The following is a 22745-nucleotide window of genomic DNA, read 5'->3' as shown; positions in this document are numbered from 1 at the left end:
TTGGCTCAAGAAATAAGATTGTCCAACTGTTTTGCCTTGTTATTCTTTTCAATATCCAAGGACTTTACAAAGAAGGAAACAAAAACCACTTCTCAATCTCCCACGAAAAGTGAACTTTTTTCTTTCTTTCTTTCTTTCTTTCTTTCTTTCTTTCTTTCTTTCTTTCTTTCTTTCTTTCTTTCTTTCTTTCTTTCTTTCTTTCTTTCTTTTTTTTTCTCCATATGCCTTAACCGGAAGAATGGCTGCAGATTGAGATATCAAAAATCCCAGAGAACTATATAATATATTCATATAACTCTGCATGTCTCTTATTTAAATTTCACATTCCTTTAAAAGTGCTTATTCAGTCAGTAGCTGCTGAAGGAGGCTCTTCTGCTGGGCCTGGGGGTTCTGTAGTCCTGATGTGGGCTTTTGAGTTCCCAGTGGAGCAGGCTGGTTCAGGTGAGGGTCCCTGCTACCAAATTCACTGTACACTGGACGTCAGCAAACACCTGAACCTGCTGCACTTGTAGAGCTCCTCTAGTCCTTAGTCACCACAGAAGAACTCTTCTGTCCTCTTGTCCTGGTTTCCATCTGCGTTTGTTGTGAGAATGTCAGTGGATGAGAGCTGGTTGCAGTAGAGGCCTGTGTGTCTCAGTGCTGGATCATTCATCTGCTCAGAGCACACAGCATTCATCCCCGGCATCTGCAGAGAGCTCATTTGCATCTGGACCATCTTTAGATTCATGTTCTGAACGTTCACATTTGCACCTGCCATGGACACAGTGAAGCTCATGTTGTTGTAAACTGCTGATTGTGCAGGTGCAGGCTGGCTCGGGACAGCTTGACTGAACACATTGTTGTTTCCCATTGCTCCTTGCTGCCAGGCCTTCATGTCTGGTGACTGGTACCCAGAAGTGGGCGGGGTTTGTTGGAGCAGAGAGCTTTGCTGGAGGGGTGACAGGTATCTGCACCATGGAGCCCCCAGGGCTCAGCATCGAGGTGAAGCTGGCCTCGCCTTGGGGAACCAGTCCTGATCCCGGATACTGGAAGACATTCTGCTTCATCTGAGGACAGGACCAGATGAATGGTGTCAGTCTCCAGCTTGCCCTGCCTGAAGAACAGACATTTCAGCTGCTCTCCAAGGCAGCCAAGTTCTCCTTCTCCACGGACGCCCCACACTGCTAGCTGCCCCGCCCCCCACATATTCCACCTTTAGGGAGCAAATTGAATGAGATTAGTCATGCCCATAAAGAGGGGAACCACTTTATATTAACAGACTTTCAGTAACACAATTGTAATATAGGCTTTTTCAGACACAACTTCCAGGTTACAAAACAGGGAGGGAGTGGAAGAGAGAGAGGAGGAAGTAGGAATTCTACACTCTGGAACAGGATGCAGGCAGGGAAACATAGTTTATTATTTATACTTATTATTATTAACATATTATTTAAACTATTGACAAGAATAGTTATCTGGAGTCCATTTGATCTAACGTGGTAGATACATGTCAACTCCCTCAAGTATAAATGAAGTATTTAGTAGAATAATGTTCAAGTTTATATTTAGAAGACATCCTTAAAAATTTAAAACTTAGAAATTTTGACAGTAATAATATGTATTTATAAATGTGTATATATGTATGTTTGTATATTAATTGCTATGTAGCCCTACATATTAATTCACTCTGTAGATCAGGCTGGCCTTCATCTAAGTGATTTGCCTGACTCTGCCTCCAGTTCCAGGATTAAAAGTATCTACCACTAATCCAAGCCAATAGCATCAATATTTTAAAAGCCTGAAGAATAAGGTCTACAATAATAGCCTATTAGAACTCCATTCATTCATGTTAAAATTGTGAACTTAAGAAGTTTTCATCTAACAATAGCATAGGAGAGGAAATCTGAAACATTATTACCTTTAGTTGCTTTCTTACACTTTTATAACTTTCATTTACAAATCGTAAATCAATGTTTAGAACACTAATTATTTAAGCTTTTATTTCCTTCGAAATTCTAAGGAATTGTCCTTGCAGGTCTTAAGCTAGTTTCTAGACCCTCACAATTTACTTTAGCTTGAAACAGTTTCAATTCATTTACCAGGAATCCCAGATGTTGGCTAACTGAGAGTAGTGATTGCAAAGCAGTATTTTTAAATAAATTAAGAGTAAAAAGTTTACATAGAACTTGTTTTGTGAGATTGTCTCTTTAAGAGGGAAGTAGGTCAACAAGGTACACTGTGTTTCTCTTTCTCAGCTAGAGGCCTACAAGTTTTAGAAAACTGTAGCCTGGGGCTCCAGTTAAATGAATTAGAAGGGCAGCTATTGTCTTGGTAAATAAGCTTAGGTGTCTGCCCTGTTAAAGCTACAGTTAGTAAATCCACATCCTCAAAACTCTGAAAAGAATAAATTGTAGCAGAAGTATAAACCAAATTGTCTCTGTTTCCTCTAAAATTGCAAAGACTTGCAGGCTACCTAGATATTTGTCCTGGCTTCCATGGTCAACAAGATGGCTTCCTTGGCCAGTCTTTGGCTGTCCTATAGGAAAGCATTAAGTCTTCTGTTGCTGTTCAAGATAGCATGGACTTTCAGCAGCCAGAAGCAGAAGGTTTTAGAGATGTTCCTGTAGAGAATGTACTTGGGAAAACTGACCTTATTTGACAAGGCAGAGTGTCCATAGCCTGAACAGAGCCCTGCTGGAGGGAGAGGCATGGGCACAGTTCTGTCTAGTGTTAACCACAATCCAGTTGCAGTGTTTATCATGCCCATATGTCAATTAAATCACTGAATAGTTTGAGGATCATTTATTAAGTAAGCCTGATTTTAAATAAACTTTCCTTGGTTTTAGTTATTAGTTTTAGGATTAACAGGGAGCTAAATAAACATTGTCACCCATAGGAATGCAGTAACTCTTTTCAAATTAGTGGCATTCATAAGAGTAGGAGTTGACAGTTCTATTCCTGTTAAATTTGAGCCTTACAATTTTGAGTTGAGGATTTAAACTGAAGTTCTTTTGGCATCAAAATAAAATGTTTAACCATAAATATACTGCATAGGGAGCCTGGGAAATATTCTTGATACTTTATACGGTGCAACTTTATAGAATATCAGATTCTTGGACACTGCAGTTTACCCAAACAGCTACATCACAGTAAATTGAGCAAACAAAGCATACAGACAGCACACACCCAAGAGATTCTCCACCATCCCACAAGGACACTTGCACAACTATATTCATAGCAACTTTAATTATAAGAGCCAGAAACTGGAAATATACAATATGTCCTGCCTACAAAATGTACAGGGACAATAATAGCGACTGAGGGAATTGCCAACCAATGATTGGCACAAATTGGGACCCTGCTCATGGGCAAGAACCAGTCCCTGAAAGTATTAATGATACTCTCTTATGCTTACAGAGAGGAAATAACTGTAACTGTCCTCTGAGAGGTTCCACTTATTACCCAATGGAAACAGAAACAGACTCACTCCCAAATATTAGACAGAATTTGGGGAGTCTTTTTGTAATGCTAGGAGAAGGATTGAGGGATCCAACAAGGACAGGGATTCCAATGGAAGACCAACAGTGTTAACTATCCTAGATCCTTGGTGTCTGGCAAGGAGTGAACAACCCACCAATGGGAGCACATGAGCTGGCCCTAGGCCCCATACATATATGTAGCAGATGAGCAGCTTGGTCTTCATGCAGGTCCTCCAACAACTTGAGAAGGGTCTTTCCCTGAGCCTGTTGCCTGTCTGCCTCTGGATGCCATGCTCATAAATGGACCACCTTTTCTGGCCTCAGTGTAAGAATATGTGCCCAGTCCCTCAGTGATTTGAAGGGCAGGGGGTTGATTCTTGGAAACTTCTAGTTGGGGGTAACACACAGAGGTCGACTTGGCAGAGGACTTGAATGAAGGTGCACTATGGAAGAGAGGAAGGGCTGATACTGGGATATAAAAGTAATAAATGTGTTCTTTTTCTTTTGAGAAAGTAAGTTGGCTGTGCATACCCTGATGAGGAAACCGTAAACAGCATCTTTCACCAGGCTCTGCATCAGCTCCTGCTTCTAGGTTTCTGCAATGAGTTCATGTCCTGATTGCATTCAATATGGGCTATAGTGAGGATGCGTAAGTTAAATAGACTCTTTCCTCCCTCCCCTCCCAAAACTTAAGGAATGAAGAAAATATTTGGATTATTCATTTCTAATCCACCTTTCAAGAACTATTCATTATTTCCTTTTGTGATATGCTTAATGACAAGACCAATGGACTGCACAAGCTAAATCATTGATGTTTTCAAAATATTGTACTTGTTCTGTGTTGTCTCCTTGTGATTGTCAGATGTGTGAGTGTATTTGAATGTCTGTATGGTAGAATATGTGAGTTTGTGGGGTGGGTATGTGCATGTGTGCTTCTGTGTGTGTGTATGATTGCAGTGTTTTTTTTTTTTATAGATATTGATTTAGACTTGAGGGGTTTTGTAGATTGTACAGCTTACTTTGGCTGAGTGAGCTGCAGGTAACCTGTTCTACATTAAAATATTTTACCATGTCCTGTTTGTCAAACATCACATGTTAAATGATATACTATTTTCTCATATGTGTCAAGCTCTATTGTTTAATGCAATGGTAAAGAGTGTAGAGACATCGTGGGAAAATAAGTGAGCTCATTCCAGGATAGACATTTTCCTCCACAGATTGCTGCAGCAGCCCTGTGACTCTGAGTATGCATTACTGAATACTAGGTGTCCAGGTGTTTCACACTATAACTTACCCAGTCTCCTTGATTAGAAAAGCTTCTATTTTATTTAACAGGAACTATCATTTACCTCTGAGCAACACATTTTGAGGACTGACATAGCTGTTTTCAAGGATAGAAATATTTCTATTCATACCTCTTTATCAATCTGTAATAACATCCTCAATTTTAATTATCTTTGAAACTCAAAGATGTTTAGCTATGAAATATAATTCACCCAGTTTCTGGAGATCAGATAAGAAATGGTTAGTATATTGTCACTTTGATGGAATTCAAGTGCCCAATATAATAAATGATAAAATGTGGAAGAATTCAAGGAATAGTGATGGTATTTACCCTAGTATTGTCATTCCCTGATCTGTTGTTTGGATCCACAAATTGATCCCAGCCATACTCTAGCTCTGGTAGAATTATACAAGCAAATTGGGGTCATACTGATGCGAATGTATTTCATCAAGGAAATACCCAGGAAAAACAAAAAGGTAAGAAAATGAAGGAAGAGAGGGCAAAGGACCATGGGCTAGAGGGCAGGGCAGGAAGGCTTGTCATTTTAACTCTAAGTGCACAAGAATGGCCACTTGAGAAAGTTTTATAAATAAGGTTCCTTCCTAAGATGTTTCATTTGTTCACTTCACTGTGATTGAGACTCTAAAACTTTAGCAACTTTAATTATTGACTATCAACATATACATTAAAATAAGTTATTTTCAATAAAATGAATAAAAATAATTTTATTAACATTTTGAGTCTCTTTTCCTCCACATCCCTTTTTGGAGATAAATACTTTAAAAATAATAACTTTAGACATGTTTTCTAAATGTCTACATTTACTCCAGCAATATACCCCAGCAAGGAGATTTACCTTCCTTTATATCATGCTGTCAGCCTCAATATAGCACTTACAGTAGTTAGATATTTTTATTATGGATACTTTTGTGTTCTGATTTGGAAGTTGCACAGAACCATTGTGCATGAGGAATATCTGTAGAATACTGTCCAATTCTTTATTCTCTGTTTTTCATAGATTATGGGAAATTTTCATCAGATTATAAGCGTAACTGAACCACCATGAGTACTTGCCATACAATCTGGGAACTACATCTGTGTTCATATTCCAGCACTGAGAAGAGGAGCTTTATCAACCAGTTGAATCTGTGACCATTTCTACCATATATGAGATATCCATGAAGTTCATCAATCAACATAAGATTTAACACAGCAGAGTTCATGCACAAAGTAATATTATTAATATAGTAAAAGGAATACCAAGAAATAATTAAGAAAATCAAATAAAATACACCCACATTTCTCTACTCTAACACAAAAGTGGATATGTATGTTGGATCTTTATGCAGCTCTAAAGAAAATGTAATCATAAAGTTTTCAGAAGATAGGAAGATATTAGAATATATAATATTAAGTGAAATCACACAATCCCAGGAAGAAAGAAAGAAAGAGAAAAAGAGAGAGAGAGAGTGTGTGTGTGTGTGTGTCTGTGTGTGAGTATGTGTGTGTGTGTGTGTGTGTGTGTGTGAGAGAGAGAGAGAGAGAGAGAGAGAGAGAGAGAGAGAGACACTTGATCTCTCATTTGCAGAACTTGGACAATAATACCTGTATATACGTGAACATATGTAAATGTTAGTACAATTAACATGTAGACAGAGAACAAGAAAGTCTAAACTTTAGATCACAAGGAAGATCTTATCAAAGGTTATAGACAGTTATGAAAGAACATATAAGCCTTGCTTATTTTTCTAGGCATAACTCAGTCACAGTGTTTTTACTTACGGTGTCTCATATGTGAGGGAAATATATTCAAAAGTGAAAGTGTACGATCCCCTTCCAGAATAGACCAGAGCCCTGAGCATGGGCATTGAATTCCAAAGCCAGTCCTACAACACACAGAGGAATCTCCACTCCCAGGGGCACTAACAAGCCCAGGCTTATAGAATCAGAAGTGGGGAGGATACAACATCTGCCCCCAACACTAGAAGTACCTGGGACAAGTGGGACCCATGCACCCAGGAACTCCTCCTGACCAGTGGCACAGGTTCCTTAAGGTCTGGGCCAGTGCTCTGAGGAGACCTTGACTGCAAACATGGCAGAAAGTATCACACCACACAGAGGAAGCTCCACTCCCAGGTGCTCTAACATACCCAGGATTGCAGGATCACAGGATCAGAGAATCACAGAATCGCAGGAGCTTGGTCAGACCAGGATATCTTGGTCCCAAAGGAAGTTCCCAGGTGCTATGACGTACTCAGGATCTCAGGATCACAGAGACATCTGAACTCTGAGGAATTCTGACAAAGCCAGGATCACAGCAAGGACAGGATCCAGTCAGACAAAGTATCAGCAAGTAGCGCTAGAGATAGTCAGGTGGCCAGGGACAAGCATGAGAACATAAGCAAAAGAAACCAATGTTACTTCGCATCATCAGTACCCAATTCTCCCATCATAGCAAGTCCTGGATATATCATCACACCAAAAAAGCAAGATACAGATCTAAAATCACTTCTTATGATGACGATAGAGGACTTTGAGAAAGACATAAATAACTCCTTTAAAGAAATACAAGAGAACATAGGTAAACAGGTAGAAATCCTTTAAGAGGAAACACAAAACTGCCTTAAATAATTACAGGAAATGCAATCAAACAAAGAAAATGAACAAAACCATCCATGACCTTAAAATGGAAATAGAAACATTAAAGAAACCCTAAAGGGAGACAACCCTGGAGTTAGAACACATAGAAAATAAATCAGGAGTCAGAGATGCCAGCATCACCAACAGACGAAACCGGATAGAAGAGAGAATCTCAGATGCAGAAGATACCATAGAAAACATTGAAACAACAATAAAAATGCAAAATGTAAAAAGCTCACAACCCAGAACCTCTAGGAAATACAGGACACAATGAAAAAATCAAAACTAAGGATAATATTAGGTATAGAAGAGAGAGATCCCCAAACATACAGATCTAGCAAATATCTTCAACAAAATTATAGAAAAAAAACTTTCCTAACCTAAAGAAAGAAATGCCCATGAACATAAAAGAACCCTACAGAACTCCAAATAGACAGGATAAGAAAAGGAATTCCTCCGATCACATAATAATCAAAGCGCCAAATGCTGTAAACTAAGAAAGAATATTAAAAGCAGTAGAGAAAAAATTCAAGTAACATATAAAGGCAGACCTATCAGAATTATGACAGATTTCTCATCAGAGACCATGAAAGCTAAAAGATCCTGGGCAGATCTCATACAGCCCCTAAGAGAACACAAATACCAGCCCGGAATACTATACCCAACAAATCTCTCAATCACCTTATTTGGAGAAATCAAGATATTCCTTGAAAAAGTGAAATTTGCACAATATCTTTCTAAATCCAGACCTACAAAGAATAATAGATTAAAAAGACAAAACACAAGGATAGAAACTACACCTTAGAAAAAGTAAGACAGTAATCTTCTTTCAACAAACCCAAAAGATCACCACAGAAACATAAAATCAGGAATTTCAAAGTCATCAGATGCTACTACAATAGCTTATACCCAACAGAATTGGAAAATCTGGAAGAAATGGACATTTTTCTAGACACACACCAGGTGCCAAAGTTCAAAGAAGATCAGATAAACCATCTAACCTGTCCTACAACTCCTAGGGAAATAGAAGCAATCATTTATACTCTACCAACTAAAAAAAGCCCTGGACCAAACAGGTTTAGTGGAGAATTCTATCAGACTTTCAAAGAAGATCTAATATCAATACTCTCCAAACTATTCCACAACATAGAAGGGATAGTTTGGAACACTAGCCAATTTGATCTATGAAGCTACACTAATGCTTGTACCTAAACCACACAAAGACCACTACTTCAGACCCATTTCCCTTACGATCATTGGTGCAAAAAATATTCAATAAAATTCTTGCCAACCAAATCCAAGAACATATTATGATGATCATTTACCATGATCAAGTAGGCTTCATCCCACAGATACAGGTATGGATCAATATATGAAAATCCACCAACATAATCTACTACATAAATAAATTTAAAGAAATAAAACCACATAAACATTTCATTTGTTTTTGTTTCTTTGTTTGTTTTTGAGACAGGGTCTCTTCTGTGTATCCATGGCTGTCCTGGTCTCACTCTGTAGACCAGGCTTGCCTAAAACTCAGAAATCCACCTGCCTCTGCCTCCCAAGTGCTGGGATTAAAGGTGTGCACCACCACTGCCCAGCTTAAACATTTCATTAGATGATGAAAAAGCTGGAAATATCACCTAAATTTATTGATTGGCAGGATTAATATAGTAAAAATGGCCATCTTTCAGAAAGCATCTAAAGATTCAATGCAATCCCCTTCAAAATTCCAACTCAGTTCTTCACAGAACTAGAAAAAGCAATTTGCAAATTCATCAGGAATTAAAAAATTCTCAGGGTAGCAAAAATTTCTCAACAATAAAAGAACTTCAGGCAGAATCACCATCCCTGACCTCAACCTGTACTACAGAGCAGTAGTAATAAAAGCTGTATTGAATTGGTACAGGGACAGGCAGGTAGATCAATGGAATTGAATTGAAAGTACAGAAACAAATCAAAACTACTACGGCCACTTGATCTTTGATAAAGGAGCTAAAACCATCCAGTGGAGAAAAGACAGAAAGAATATTTTCAAAACGTGCTGGTTCAAGTGGCGGTTAGCATGTAGAAGAATGCATTCTTATCCCCTGTACAAAGCTCAAGTCCAACTGGATCAGGGACCTCCACATGAAACCAGATACAGTGAAAGTAATAGAAAAGAAAGTGGGGAAGAGCCTCAAGCATTTGGGCACAGGGGAAATTTTCCTGAACAAAATACCAATAGCTGATGCTATAAGAGCAAGAATTGACAAATAGGACCTCATAAAATTGTCAAGCTTCAGGGAGGCAAAGAAAAGTGTCAATACAACAAAAAGGAGACTGAAAGATTGGAAAAAGATCTTTACCAATCCTACATCTGAAAAAGGACTAATATATACTATATACAATAAACTCAATAAGTTCTACTCTAGCGAAACAAATAAGCTTATTAAAAATAGAGTACAGAGATAAACAAAAAATTTACAACTGAGAAATACTGAGTGGCTGAGAAGCACCTAAAGAAATGTTAAACACCTTTATTCAGGAGTGAAATGCAAATAAAAAAAAAAACCCTGGAGATTCCACCTCATACCAGTCAGTGTGTTTATCTCCATAACCATCTGGAAATAATTTCCATTGTTTCATAGTAAATATTCAATGTTTACAGAAAGATGTGTATGTAAAACAAGCAATATGTGTTTCTAATGTTCTCATAAATTGAACAAATATAAGTTAAAGTACAAAATTAAGAACCTAATTAAAATCATCATGACAAGTCAAATAGTCTATTTTTTTTTTCTATTGTGGAAAACGTGGATCTGATGAGTTTATATGTAAGCAGGAAAATTTATGCTAAAATATGAAACAGCATATTGCTTATGCTATGGTATGCTGTGGAGACAATAGTATGCTATATAAAACTTAATCAAATACATTCCACTCATTTACTTTAATTGGCTTATTTTCAAAGACAGAAGGTTTTCTGCCAACTTGCTGGACACTCTTATCAAACCTAAAATTAGTTGTTTTTTCCCCTATTTTTTCTTTTATACCTAGGAATATAAAAAAGCAATGAGAGGGGTAAACCGTGGCTGGTGTTTGAAAGAATAAAGCCTCCAGCAGAAAGACAGGGTCAGAGAGAGGAGCTTGTAGTAGGTACAATTTTGCAGTATCACAACTACTGAAATTGAAATCTTTTCTTTGTTTTTGTCTGAGAGGCAAGAAAGTTTCACATGATTAAAAGAAAAAAGTTACATTACCCATAATCTATTAAATAAGACAAAGCCTGTCATATAAAACAAAAGTAGTTAACATTGACATTTTTATTACTAAAATTATTGAAAGGTTCAACAAAGTGAAAAAAATCAAATGAAGAACTTCTCAAGCAATAAGGGACACTGGGATCACCACCATGACATGGGGAGTTGGGGAGGGCCTTGAAGGGAGCAGCCAATCCCATGGCTCTGGAGCTCAGGTGTCCTTTTCAGATAGGAACTGTTTTCCACCTTGGTTTTTCATTAGACAAATGTTTGGACCTCTTTCAGAAATATGGCTGATAAATCTAGAAACACTTCAGTTATTTGGAAACAATGCTAGTTAGAGAAAGTTCTGTGATGAGCAACCAAACATTTCAGGGCCTTCTGTTACCTGGAGAAATGCCAGGACATGGAACATCCCTCTACATGTGACAATGACAAAAACATTAAATTATATGTCATTACAGCTTACACAGTCGTAGATGCTAACTTAAGACAGGTGAACAGGCTCAGGGTGCTGCGACACACATGAGCTATAGATACAGTTAGTTCTCCTGCACTCCACTATGTTGAAAGACAATACCAACACTGCCTGGAGAGCTATCTGGACAGTTCCTAAACTCATGTACATACAGAACTCATCTACCAAAGGCAGAGGCACCTTACAGGGATCAAGTAGCATACAATGTATGACCATGTAATGGTTATACAAGACTCAAAGATCTGAACACAAAAACCTTATTTTATCTAATTGTTTAATTTCAACCTTGCCATCAGTTAGTAAAGTTAAACACCAATGATTAATAGGCAAACACAAAACCTAATTCATACCTCACAAAAATATTCTCAGGCTTCCAAAACAGTGCCATATGCCTGTTCTCACTCTTACTGTATTTCCTGAGCTTCTAAAATTTTAACTAAAAGCACATTTTTATCTGATCACCTGGATACAGGACACATGCTCCTGAGGCATAAAAGCAGTGCCTAAGATCTGTTTTCAAGCAAGCTACAAAATAGTCTTTCCACATTTACTTGTTTGAACAAAATAATTTACTTCATACACGATGACTGGAAAAGAAGTTGGGTGACAGTCTCTGCCATTTAGTGACACATTTCTCAGTATTTTGTCCATGAGAAATCCATCTGAACTGCAGAGCCAACTATGTACAAAGGCCTTGCTTTGTGGAAGTTGCACTCTGGTGGAAAGTTTAACCAACCAATAAAACATTTCCTTTTCTCTGTGTGGTCTTCAATCCAGCATGCAGTGTAAAACCACAACAAAAGCCAAAGTGCAATCTAAAACTTTCTGTGTCTACATTCATGGTTTCATTGCTTAAGTACAGACAGTACATGGGATCATTTGCTCTGGGCTGCCATTCTACATTTTGTCCTGCTAAACTGCCAAGGCAGCCCAGGCAGACCTGGGCACACCCTCCAGGGATGGTCAGACTCACATGATTAGTTCTACCCAACCACAATTATAGTTCTGTGGGAAACAAGGTTGATTGCTAGAACTCCCCCTGAAACGGATACAATGAAACTAACCACCACGTTTATTTTCCCTTTTAAGGCTTCTTCATTCAAGCAGTTCTGATCTAAAACAATCACTATACAAGGCTGGTATCATACTTGTTATTTTGTTTCTTTCTGACTAACTACCAGGCTTACTCTCAAGCAGGATAAGTGCAAAACTTTGTTACAAAACATGGAAAAGAAGGCTGCAAAATTGTCTGTCCACAAACGGGTAATTTGAACACAGTATAAATATTTTTATAAAACTATAAATATAAGAACACTGTCTCATTTCGACAAAACATGAGCAGAAAAGTACAAAAAAATCCAGATTTTGTAAATTGTATTGCAGAAATATTTGTTTGAATGCTGATGATTTAGAGCAAATTTTCTTCCATTTCCTTACAAGACTGAGAGACTGAGAGAGAGAGAGAGACAGAGACAGAGACAGAGAGATGGAGATACATATACAGAGAGACAGAGACAAAGTTCTAAAACTAGAAAAGATACCAAACAGATTTCCAATCAGAAAAGTAAATTAATATACTTCCATCAGAAACAGCCCCCGATTCAAAAGCCCAGAGGCCGTGTTTATTTGTGGAGAGGAACATAGATTCCGTTCCTGAAGAGGCTTTCAAAGAAGCCTGAAGGTGATGGATGCCACAGAGTGCCTCAGCCAAAGACCGGCAAGGGTTCGAGGATGCTCCCAGGCCTCTCTGCCAAGGGGATTCTGTTCAGCTTGCCCACCTCCGCCTGCCAGCCTGGGATCTTCTTGGTTGTCATGTGTGGATGAGCATGCTTTGTCAGGTGGTCACACTGTATGTAGGGCCAGTCACACACAGGACACACCAGCTTCTTCCCTCCAATGTGAGTTCTGTGGTGGCAAGACAGCTCATCTGACCTTACAAACTTGTTGTCCCAGTCATCAAGTCACAGATGCGGATAAAAGGTAAGTATGTGTGCAAAGATGATCTTAAATGTGGGAAATTTTGAAGTAGGTCTTCTGGCGTGCTGTACAGCACTGGTGATGTTACCAGAATCAGAGACAGGCGTGAGGGGCCCCATCTGGGACCTCTGTCCCCAAGAACTCATGCAAACAAGAGCTTCTATAGCATCAATCTCGATGTGCTCCAAGATGCTGCATGTGGGACTTTCTCTGTTATGCTGCTTCCTCTCCAGGATGACTCACTAATGTTCATGAGGTCAGCTGCATGTGCATCACCCTGGAACGGTGGAGTCGGGCATTTGCCTGGGGCCATACAGCCTGTAGGCAGCAGTGCTGGAAAACAGGAGCTCTGCCAACCATACAAATGCACCTACTGTAGGATAGACACACACTAATACACATACTGTAGGATATATATATATATATATATATATATATATATATATATATATACACAAATATAAAAGAAAAACAACACATATATGCTACAAATGCAGACAGGCTGTTACCACAGGGGTATATGGAAAGGAATGGAGGGAAAAGGAAGGCAGGAGAATAACAAATTCTACTGTAATTTGAAAACACTTACCCCAGACCAGAGTTCATTGTCTACACCATGAGAATTACTTAGTATCTTCTGATGTTCAGTATCCTGAGGTAGAAACTGGTCTTGGCAGAGATGGTATTGATTCTGCTGCTGCACACAGTCTACTTTGCAGTTCCTGTTTAATTCAGTTGTTTTTTCTTAACTAGTGCAGTCTCCTGCTGAGTGCTGAGTTGCCTGACTTGGTGAGCAGGGACTGTCCTCCATAACATGACTGGAGTGGTACCACATGCCTCCAGGTCCAGATGCAGCCTTTAGTGTGATTGCCTAGTCACCTGAAGTCCTGGCTCAAGCTAATACCAGGATTTTGCTGCCTGTATTGCTGTTGGTCTTACTGTCATCCCCTTCCTGTATCCCCCATCCACCCTCCACCCGCACAACCCCTGCTAAGGATGACTTCAATCTGGAATTGGCATTCGTCCAGGAGGGAGATTCAAGCCTTCTAGCTCCCCGGATTGCAGAGCTCGGCCAGCAGGTCCCAGGTGCAGCAGATTTCTGTCTGTAAATGGCCACCAGATCCTCTTGTGCTGAGCCTCCATGTTTCTGCAGCTTTTCAGAACCTAGCTGGTGTACTTACACTTTGCTGTTGCAAGCTGTTTTCAGGTGCCAGAGAGACCCAGGGGAGCACAGGCAGAAGGGAGGCAGCTCAGTAGTGTATCAGCCAATTCCTGACCACGGTAGATGTGCTGCAGAGGAACTCCAGTCTCCCAAAAATCCAGGCCCATTAGAAACCAGTGCAAGGTCATTCTCAGGGAGCCTAGTCCCAAGAACTCCTCAGCCAGACCAGTTCCTTCCCCAGTAATCCACCAGAGCTCATCCTGCAGTGGCTGAGTTTTCGACAATCTTCTCCATCTGCTCAGCCCTGATGTGCATTAGGTTTCCTTTTCTTGGCTGCTGACAGAATCCCTGCGTCCTCTTCACTGCCCACATTTGCTTCCAGTTTTAGCAGTGATGTGACTTAAACCCTCCCTCCCCCAACCCTGAGCACGTGCACAGGTTTTGTGTGTGGGGCAAGTGGAGGGTTGGCAACCTAGAATTGGCTGGTGCAGCTGGCTGGTAGATTTTTAAGTGCAGAGCGAGGTGGCTGCAGAAAGTCTTGCTCTAGCACATCAAGTTGCTAAGCAAGCACAGCTGTACTAAACTTTTAATACAGACACAACAAAACAGAAACTTCAGAAGATGGAGATACACAGGCCTTAGCTCTTTACCTCATCCTGCTGAGGACTGTGTTTGGCTATGGAGCCCAGTTACCTGTGTGCAAGGTTGACAGAGCAGGGAGAGCTACAGAGCCTCAGCCTGTTTGAGTCCCCACCTGGGAAAACCTTCAGACATGGCCTGGGCCTACCCAGGGTTTAGGATATTTATAATTGGGTGACAGTTACATCTTGGACACCTGATCCTTGCCAAGTACACAGCTTGGCTCCTCTTTCTGTCCTGGAAGCAGGAAACAAGAGGTTGAGTTCTCAGAAGAGTTCAGGGAGGCAAGGCAGTGCGGTGACTCTAGCATACACCTGGAGCAGCCCCCAGCCTGGTGCCACAGAGAATGCACAGACCTCTGACTCAGAGGGAGGCATGTTGCAGTGTGGTCTATCGGACACCAGCATTGGTGGAGAAGACTCGCAGTTCTGTCAGGTCTCCTGGAGAGAACGCACACTCCAGGACTCTGCTGCCACGACAGCTGCCCCACAGTTGTTGGCATCAGAGAGAACAGTGTCCTCCGCTACGAACTGAGCCTTGGAATTTAGTCTTCCAAGAAAAAAGGCAGGAGTTGAGCTGGCTCTGTGCCGTGACAGAATCCATTTCCAAGAGCAAGTCCACAAACAGCCTGCAAGGAGCTTCTTTAAGAGAAAGAAGCTCACTAAGGAGAAATCTCCTGAGAAAAGGTAGCAAGGCAGAGAACAAAGGTTGTTTTATTATTATTATCATCATCATCATCATCACCATCACCATCACCATCACCATCACCATCACCATCATCATCATCATGTTAAGGTCTTTGAAGGCTAAGGCTTTGTTCCTAATTTACTGGAAGCATTCACAGCCTCTCTCACTCTTACAGACCACAAACTGGGTTCTTTGGTATAAACTGTTCAGACATCATTAAGAGCCCTGATTCTTGTCCCCTGGACTGGTTTCCTTGTTTCAGATGTTCTCAATTACACAGTTTAGGAAAGCAGGGCCTGCTCAGCAGCTTGGGTGGCATGACGCACAGCCCGGCCGGACAGCCAGCTCACCTGTTTATAGTCTATCCAGGAAGAGATGGCAGGAAACATGGTGGCTGTTGTCAATGGCTTGTCTGCCAGCCCACAACAGGAGAGGGTGTGTAGGGTGTTGGGGTTGTGGAGGGAGGACCAAAAACACTAGTAAAGCACAAAGAAGAAGATATAATTTGTATCATTCCCAGAACCAAAACCAAATGTTGCGAGGGGGTGGGGGTCGGTGGGGTGGGGGATTCATTGAAACCATTATCCAAAAGAAAGAACTGAAAAATAGTGTGCACTGTAGGTAAGGGCTCTGGAGGGCAGCTGAGGAAAGGATGGAGGAGGCTGCCAAGCCACACCTCAAAGCCAGTTTGTACATGGCAGGGATGAGACCTGAATTTCTGGGGAATATGGAGTTCATCTTCAGTTATGGGCCATAGTCTGGGCCCTGCTGAAAAGGCACAACATTATCCAGGCACCACCACACTGCAGACCTCCCAACTGTAGTGGAGTCCAGATGTCACCCAGCACTGTCCCACCTTCAGCAAAAGGGAAGTACACAGGCTAAGGCCTAGGCTGAAAAAAATCAAAATCTTCCAAACAGTCTGAGAGCCACTGGCAGCTATTGTCACACAGAAATCTGCTCTGCCCAGAAGTCTCTGGCCTGGCTCTGCTGAAGCACTTCCCACTACCTCCGGACCAGAAAGGATGTGACCACACACGGGAGCCTGAGGGGATTCCTAAAAATGAATAAAAACAGAGGCTTACATGAGAGAGGAACCTGCAAATGTGCTAGGAGCCTCCTGACCTCCAGAGAATGTGGTGTAGTCACAGAGTAGGCAGGACTCTGGTGCTGGCTTTAAAGTCTGGGGATCTCAGGGCTTTCTAGCACTCTAACTATGGAAATGCTGAGGATAACTCCTGAAAAGTCCTAAAAACCTTTTTGTTCTTTCCGAGGGTAAAAGACTGCTGGCTGAGGTGATTAACACCTGCCACCTAATAGGATTAAGCAGTGTGGCCTTGGTTCTATCTCAGCAGGAACTGCTGAGGTCTAACTTTCAGCCTGCTTGTGGGAAGTGGGGAAAGAAAATGGGTCACTTAGAGAAGTGGTTATAGAATTTCATACTAAGTTGCAAAAAAATTTCCTATGAAATTTATCTAAGGTGAAAGCTGAAAGATCCTAAGCAGGGAAAGGGAAAAATTCTTATCTGATTGGGGAAAACCAAAAATTCCTAGTCTAAGTGAGAAAGGAGAAAATTTCTACCCTAAATCTAAGTGAGGAAAAGCAAAAAGAGTGAGCAGCCCTTTCTCTTTGTCTTCAGCACTTAGACGTTTTTTCACAATACATAATCACATGTTGCAAAGTTCATCATTATTTCACACAAAAATTCAAATAATTGAAATAGAAGTTTACAACAGAGAATATTTACATGCATGTCCATGAGGAGCAATTATCTACCTAAACTTGCATCACCTGTGTGGCTGACCTATTGGGACTGAGCTGCTATACTCAGGATGATATTCTCAAAATTCTTCCCTTTGCCTGAAAAATTCGTGATGTCTTGGGTTTTGACAGCTGAACAATATTCCATTTTGTAGATATACTCTATTTTCTTCAGGTGAGGGACATCTAAGTTGTTTCCAGTTTCTGGCTATTACAAATAAAGCTGCTATGAATATGATGGATCAAGTGTCTGTGTGAGGTGTTGGAGCCTCTTTTGGGTATTTGCTCAAGAGTGATACAGCTGGGTCTTAAGGCAGAGCTATTCCCATTTTTCTGAGAAAATACCAAATTGATTTCCAATTGGTTGTAAAAGCTTGCACTCCCACCAGCAGTGGAAGAGTGTTCCCATTGCTCCACATCCGCTCTAGCACGTTCTGTCCCTTCAGTTTTTGATTTTAGCTATTCTGTGGGTGTAAAATGGAATCTCAGAGTGTTTTGATTTTCTTTTTTCTGATTATTAAGGAACTTGAGTATTCCTTTAAGTATTTTTGTGAGAAAATCTGTTTAGTTCTACACCTTACCCCCACTTTTTTGTTGTTGAATTCTTTGGATTGTTGGTTTATAACTTCTTGAGTTTTTTGGTAAATTTTTGATATTAGCCCTCTCTCAGATGTAGGGTTAGTAAAGATCCTTTCCCAATTTGTGGGCTGTTGATTTGTTATATTGAAAGTGTCCTTTGTGTTACAAAGGCTTTTCAGTTTCATGAGGTCCCATTTATCAGTTGTTTATATTAGAGCCTGAACCATTGGTTTTTTGTTCAGGGTTGTGTCTCCTTTATCAATGCAATCAAGGGTATTTCCCACCTTCTCTTCCATGAGATTTAGTGCATCCGGTTTCATATTGAGTTTCTTGATGTACTTGGACTTTAGTTTTGTGCATGATCAGTATGGATCTATTTTTATTCCTCTACATGGAGAGACATCCGGTTAGTCCAGCACCATTTGAGGGAGCTTTCAGTTTTCTATTATATGGTTTTGGCTTCTGTATCAAATATCAATTGTCAATAGATGTGTGGGTTTATTTCTTGGTTTTCCATTCAATTCCATTGATCAATGTGTCTGTTTATGCACCAATACCAAGCAGTTTTTATTACTATTACTCTGTAGTACTGAGTGATATCAGGGACTGTGATTTCTCCCAATGTTCTATTATGGTTCAGGACAGTTTTGGCTATCCTAGGTTTTTTGTTTTTACATATCAAGTTGAGAATTGATCTTTCAAGGTCTATAAAAAAATTGAGGTGGAGTTTTAATGGGGATTACATTGAATCTGTAGTTTGCTTTTTATAAAATGGCCAGTTTCACTAGGTTAGCCCTATCCATCCATGAGCATGATACATCATCCCATCTCCTGACATCTTCTTCAACTTCTTTCTTCAGGGACTTGAAGTTCTTGTCATACAGATCTTTTACCTGCTTGGTTAAAGTCGCAACAAGATATTTCTTTCTAGGACCATTTATCAGGAGGGCTGCTGCCTTCTTTGAGTAAATTTGTATCCAGACACTTTGGTGAAGGTGTTATCAGATGTAGAAGCTATCTGGTCGAATTTTTGGGTTGCTTCTGTATTCTATCATATCCTCCACAAATAGCAATATTTTGATTTCTTCCTTTCCAAGTTGTATCTACTTGAACTCCTTTTGTTGTGTTATTGCACTGGCTAGAACTTAAAGTACTAGGTTGAATAGATAGAGACAGTGTGGGCAGCCTTGTCTTGTCCCTGATTTTAGTAGAAAAGCATAAATTTTTCTGCATTTAGTTTGAGTTTGGCTATTAGCTTGCTGTATATTGCTTTGATTGCGTTAGGTATGTGCCCTGTATACCTGATTTTTAAATTTTCTTTAAAAAATGTAGGTGTATCAGATGTTATCAAAGGTTTTTTTTTTTTTTTTCAGTATCTAATGAGATAAGCCTGAGGGGATTTTTTTTTCAGTTTATTTATACAGTGGATTACTTTGATGTATTTTCTTATATTGAATCATCCATACATCCCTGAAATGAAGACTACTTGATCTTGATGGATAATTTCTTTAGTGTGTTCCTGGACTCAGTTTGTGAGAATTTTTATTGAGTATTTTTGTGTCAATGTTCTTAAAGAAATTCCAGCTGATATTCTGTGCATGCATGTGTGTATGTGTGTGTGTATGTGTGTGTGTGTGTGTGTGTGTGTGTGTATGTATGTGTGTGTGTGTGTTTGTGGGCATGCCTGCATGTGTGTGTGTGTGTTTGTGTGCATGCCTGCTTGCATGTGTGTGTGTGTATGTGTGTGTTTGTGTGTATGTGTTTATGTGTGTGTTTGTGTGCATGTGTCTGTGCAAGCTGGAATACTGAAGAGGTAGGTTGCCACACATGTGTTGGCAAGTCAGAGCAAGCAGGCAGAGAGTGAGTCCTCCTTCTCCCATTGTCCATATATTGGCCTCCATCAGGATGTGTGGCACTCAGATTAAAGGTGTGTGCAACCTGGTTTGGATCTGGAACTTGCTTTGTCCCAGGTTGACTTTGAACTCAAAGAGATCTGATTGTCTAAGTCTCCCAGGATTAAAGGCATGGACTATTTTGCCTGGGGCTAAGCTTTGCATAGCCAGTCTGCTTCAAGATCTTCCTGCTAAGATCTAGATCAGAAGCCTGTGCCTTCCTGCCTCAATATCTGGATCACAGGTGTGGCCTCCACTTCTGGATTATCCTTCATTTCACATGTAGTCAAGTTGGCAGCAAGGAATAGTCATCACAATAAAACACCTGAAAGCTCTAGGAAAAAAGGGAAGAATCAGCACCCCAAAGAGGAGTAGAAGGCAGGAAATAATCAAAATTGGGGCTGAAGGGAATCAGTTAGAAACAAAGTCTGTGTGTGTGCCTGCCTGTGTGCATGTGTGCATGTGTGTGTGTGTGTGTGTGTGTGTGTGCATGTGCATTTGTGTGTGTGTTTTGGGGGACAAGGTAGTCCTGATTTGCTTACCTGATTTTTTTCCTATTGTCTTACCTTGGTGGTTCACTATTCTTTATGTCTGCGTGTATTCTTCCTTTCTGTCCCTGTCATTGCTTTGGGAGCCATTTTGAAACACAGTTTGGCCATTGGGAAGGCAGTGGTGAAACTTAGCAGATCGTTGAAGAGCTTCATTGCTTCCTTTAAAACAAAAAAGAAAAACAAAACAAAACTAGATAGAATTGCCCTCCTGATGAATCTGGATTTCAAAACTGTGAAAAAATGTATATCAGTACTTTATCATCATTATTATTATTATTTTGCATTTTCAAGACAGTTTTTTCTGTGTATCCCTGGCTGTTCTGGAACTTATTCTGTAGACTAGGCTGGCCTTGAACTGAGAAATCTGCACCCCAAGTGCTGGGATTAAAGTTGTGCACCACCACTGCTTGGCTGTCCAGGCTCTTTTTAAATATGGGAGAACGTAGACTCTCTGTGAACTCCACCTGAGACCTGAGACCACATGGCAACTGCTAAGTGCAAATCCTGCTCTTGCTGTCCTACTGTCCTGCTGTGCTACTGTGTTGTTGAAGTAGTAGGGATGCAACACTGGTTTAGAAGGAAGGTATCTTGAGCAGCCAAGCCATTAGCTCAGTGGCGAATCTTTGGGCCCATTTTTTGGTTTTTTTTTTTAGGTACAGGATTTCCTCACAATGAACTTTAGGAATGGTGAAGTGTATCCTGTTTATATGAAGACATATGATGTCCCTTTTGTTTTTAAATATATATGTGATTACTATTACATGATAGGATTCATCTCAGAAGAGTCTTTGAACTTTGGACTCTTAACTTTTTTGAGACTGCTATAGAGGATGGGGACTTTTGGAGTTCGAGCTCATGTATTCTGTATGTTTAAGTGTGATCCCCATACACTCAGGGGTTGAGCAATCATGTGGGGGCCAGGCGATGGAATATGGTAATTTAAATATGCTAAGCTGAGTGAGTAGTGTTATATTGTGATGTGACCTTGTTGGAGGAAGTGAATCACTGTGGTGGTGGGCTTTGAAATTCATACCAGGGCTGAAGAGACCTCCTATTAGGTCCCTGGAAGACACTCTCTCCCTAGCTGCCTTTGGATAAAGATGCAAAACTCTCGGATTCTTCTCCAGAATCATGTCTGCCTGCATGCCTGCCATGCTATAAAGAAAATGGACTAAACTGCTGAAACTGTAAGCCAGCCCCAATTAAATGCTTGTTTTTATAGGAGATGCCTTGTTCATGATGTCTCTTTATATCAATAGAAATGTGAAGACAGAAACCCTGTGTGTGATTTTAATATGGTGAAGCCTTTGCACAGTTCTTCTTTATCATGTAAGAATTTGTATTGGGGAGAAACCATGTGAATATAATAAAGCTTTGGAATGGTCCATATGCTAAAGCTTTTGCACACCTGTATCAGTTTCATCTTTATGACACTGTTCAAACTGGAGAGAAATTCAATGAATTTCAGCAATGTGATAAAAATCTTTATGTTATGAAGTCCACTGAGGTCCGACCCAATTACAATACCATTAAAATGCAAATGATAAGAATTTTTTGTAGACAACTTGCTACTGACTAAATAGGACCACACCAATATACTCAGAAGGTTAGTTGCATCAACACACCACTCCCTCTCCCTAAGCCAGAAACTGATATAGATTCCAAATATGAAAAGGACAAACATCCATGCCAAGTTAGAGCCATGTTTACCACCAATCAGGATGTCCTTTTCCTGTTAATCTAAGTCAAATGATACAGAATGCAGGTTTTATGGTCTAGCCTTTCATAGTCATTTGTTCTTTTGTGGTTAGAAAAAAATAGTTCATTTTTAGGACTAAAACAAGAATACCAGATTTTATGATTAGGAACAAAACATGAATAAAAAAAAATTTGGCCAGATATTGTTAAGTACATAGGTCCCCTAAGACCTGAGACTTATACTTAGTTTCAACTCATGATTAAATGTAGTTTGGCAACAAAAAGGCAGCCCTTAGGTCAAGTTTCTTTAACTTGTTCCCAACCTATATATAGCAAAGTCATCTTTGAATATATAACAGAATACATATTGAAAATAAATCTTAGAAATGTAATCAATGTGATAAAAACTTTTCACTACACAGTTATCTATGAATACATAATAGAACTATCCAGAGTGAAAGGCTATAATAATCAGTGTGGTGAAGACTTTGTCTGTAGCAGTAGTCTTAGAGACCACAAGAATACTTCATAACACAGAGAAATCCTATAAACAACAAATAATTGTGTAGAGGATAAATATTCTCAAGATAGAACAGTTGACCCAAGGTGAGGATATTCTATATACCTGTTCCATATCAGTCAGATCTCTAAACCGTGCCTGAGCCCAGATCTACCACACATTTTTTTGTTTTTGTT

General features: G+C 40.0%; 1 pseudogene; it reads right to left on the bottom strand.

Moving 5' to 3' along the window:
* Window positions 1–870: 870 nt before the first annotated feature.
* The window catches only part of LOC127686450 (vomeronasal type-2 receptor 116-like), a 65274-nt pseudogene continuing 43399 nt past the window's right edge, over window positions 871–22745 (bottom strand).

The sequence above is a fragment of the Apodemus sylvaticus genome, chromosome 5 (assembly GCF_947179515.1).
Source record: "Apodemus sylvaticus chromosome 5, mApoSyl1.1, whole genome shotgun sequence".
Lineage (NCBI taxonomy): Eukaryota > Metazoa > Chordata > Mammalia > Rodentia > Muridae > Apodemus > Apodemus sylvaticus.
Note: the sequence above shows the minus strand (reverse complement) of the source record. Positions and strands in the feature narration are given on the sequence as shown.